This window comes from Beta vulgaris, chromosome 5 (assembly GCF_026745355.1).
Source record: "Beta vulgaris subsp. vulgaris cultivar EL10 chromosome 5, EL10.2, whole genome shotgun sequence".
Classification (NCBI taxonomy): Eukaryota; Viridiplantae; Streptophyta; class Magnoliopsida; order Caryophyllales; family Amaranthaceae; genus Beta; species Beta vulgaris.
In genome coordinates, this window is record NC_079206.1 from 26351503 (window position 1) to 26354939 (window position 3437).

The following is a 3437-nucleotide window of genomic DNA, read 5'->3' on the forward strand; positions in this document are numbered from 1 at the left end:
GAGGTAAGTTTTCTCAGGTTTCATGCTGCAAACCAAAGATCATGCACAAGTGTGAGCAAGGGTCAATATAGGAGCCAGCTAGGAAGTTTCGGGAAAAAAACGTTACAAAGGTCGAAGGCAAAGTGTGTTAGCAAACAGGTAAACAACAAGTATTTTTTTGGGAGCGTGCGAGACTTGTGATAAAGTTAGATAGTATAACTCGTAAGCTTGCAAACAAATGAAGGAACACAACTTTGTAGCTTAGCTGTAGTGTATCTTGGCATGCTTTAAAATGTTTAAGGGAAATGTCTAACACATAATAACAATTCTGATAATAAGGCTGCCCAAATTAGCTAGATTTGTTTCTCCCCTTGACACACAGTAATTTGTAAAAAGTGTGGAAGGAATTTGGAACATGTTGGCAGTATGACTTGTAGGCTCTTAAGTGTTAGTCTGTGCAATTTTTTGTTTAATTAAGTTTATGGTGGACTTTGTCATGATGAAAGCTGTGGTAGGAAAACGGCTACAGAATATAATAATTTTGATAAGAAAATTTCCTAAAGGTTTCAGTTTTGTTTTTTGTCTTTTTAGTGTTTTGTTCCTCCACTCAAAACTTAGAAGCATGATATGCTAAGCAGACATGAGAAGCTGTTTTTTTCCTCTTAGCAATAGTGTACATCATTGACAAGTAAATCATATAATTTTCTAGTTTGTAAGGAGGTATTTAGATGTTTCAAATAATTGTGGAAAAAGAAGGGAAAGCAACATATTTGAAGTGTACTATGTAGGAATTACATTTTCTAATAGTGTAAAAGGGAAAAATAAAGGGCAGCATAACCATAAATGCTAATAATTGCTAGACATAGATGCACAAATGTAAATGTATGAGCAAAACAGGACAAAAGGCAGATCAAAGCAACAGCAGAGGAGTTATTAAACCTTTTACTGGAGAGGAAACCGTTGAAAAGCACACTGACCTTGAGTTGGTTTGTAAGTTTCCTTTTGCTGGAGAGGAAACCGTTGGAAACTATTAAACCTTTTACTCAGGGACTTTTGTATGACATACTTTCAAGTTATAGGTGGGAAAGAATAAAGAGGAAAAAGGAGGACAATCTAGTAAAGCGTGAACAGTTAGCTGCCCCCTTTTTCCTGTCCTTTTGTAGATAAAGTAGTGTGTGGAGATTTTTGATACATGTATTTGAGTACAGAATATATGATCTCTTCAGCAGCAACAGTACAAGAGTTGTCCTTTTCCACTGCTATGCTTACCCCTACTTAGAAAGTATTTGTACTTTTCCACTACTTTGTGTGTTAGAGAAGGCAACTAACCCACATCTTCAGTACAAAATAGTAGTTTATTAGTTGGCTCTGGTACTACATGTGATAGATATTTATATATAAAAATTTAGGGAAAATGTAGCATGTCTTTTCATCATGACAAGGAATTGTTTTATGCTAGGCCCAACACTGCTTTCAGACATTTTTTTTTTTTTGTTAGCTCAATTTAGAAGATTAAGAAGTTTGATAGGTAGCCCAATTTAGCAGGAGGCCCACTATGAATTAAGGGGTTTTTTTTTTTCAAAAAAGGGGGAGCCTGGTGTGCTAGGCAGATGACACTCTAACATGGGGTGCCCTGGTGGCTTTATGAGCTTAGCTAGTCTGTACATGTGGCCGAATAATTAGTCTGCCATGGTAATTAATTCAATCAAATATTTGTTACAGTTATAATTAGCAAATTCTGGTGGGCCAACATTTTGAAGATGCCCTTGAACATACACACAGCAAAAGTTTAGCAAACGGAAGAGTGGAAGAGTTGGTATAGGGAACAAGCGTAAAACGATAAACATTGGACCAGAGGCCAAGTCAAGGCAAAAATCTAGCCGTACCTGTATCTCTGAGGCACGAAGTTTAATTAGGATGAAATTGTTCTTTCTTTGTGCAGCATGGGACCAGAGGCCAAGTTACGTTTGTGAATGATTCCTCAAACACGAAAGGAAGCATACTGAATCAGCAGCAATTTGAAACCAGTAGTTTCTAGGAGCACAACCACAGACTAAATGGGTAAGTGTATTTCAATGAACAGTTGGACAAAATATATGTGCATGAATATATGAAGACAAAAGTGAATGAAGAAATACTTGTTCACACCAGCAGGCCGGAACGAACTGAACCCAAAACTTACATTGTGCACATGACACTATCCGTTGTCCAGAATACAGCACCTGTTTAGGTTTGTGTTTAGGAGTATACAACACCACATACTTTTATGCTGTGGATATCAGTTTCAAAGTAGCTGCGTGCCAAGGAGGGGGGAAGGGGCAAAGGGAAGAGGGGCTGGGAAAAACGAAGCAAAGAAAATGAAACAGAGCATTGTACGGTAAGGATTTCTAGTGTGCGCACGGTTTGCAACTATTAGTGTAGTTGCTGGTTGTGTGTACGGTGCAGGGTACAAATGGTCACCTGTTCTTAGAGTATTAACATGCATCAGGAATGTAAGTACCAAGCGTGCACTTTCAAATTAATTTATGTGTGGCACCAAAATGTGCAAGTAATTCGTTTTAGTTACAGCACTAAACATATCTAGAATTGCATTTAGGTAGTTAGAGTGTAAGTGCATAGAAATAGTTCTTCATGGCCAGTAGGGTTGCGGGTTCAACTGAATGATACAGATAATCACACTCGTGTAGACCTTCTTGATGGTCGTACTGTGACGCCATGGTTAGGAAGCCAGCTGGAGGAAATACATGCAAACAAAATAGGTCATCTCATATACACGCAGTTCTAGGAGTCACTGTAAGTTAAACGGTTGCAGGACGGTTTAGATGGTTACCTGAGGTGGGCAGTTGCTTTAATTGGCTAAAGTAAAGTGGCTTAGTAGATGAGCAGGAGCTACGGTGGAAAGCGTAATGCAGCACAAAAGGTTCACGAGCAAGGGTCAAATACTTCAATAAATGTTCTACAAAGTTGTGGCAAGGAATCAAGTGAAATTCAGGGACAAGATGACAACTGTTGCACGCGACAAAAAAATTATGTATGCTTGGTTAACGGGAATGGGTTCCTTGATACTCAGGGCACCTGTTCAGAGTTGGTCAAACAAAGAGTTAGGTATTTATGAAGCACTGGTCAGTCCCGCAGTTCCCTGGCCAATCCCACTATTGAACACATGGTATCTGCGTTATTAGTGCAGCAACTTTTCCTTGAATGTAAGTGAAATAAGCAGACTCACCGATGGGAGCAAAAGTTCAAGCTAGACAGTTTACAGGTAGTTTCTTCCAGCATATAGGTATTAATCTCAACCCAAAAAGCAACCTGCAAAACAAAGCATGAGTTATTAGTAATAGATTTGTAAGCAAACATACAAAGTTTTTGTAATGGACATGCAGCAAAGTGTAGCGTACCATGAGGCAGTTGTTATTATATAATGCCAGCCTTTTCTATCACTTTAAATGAAACAACAT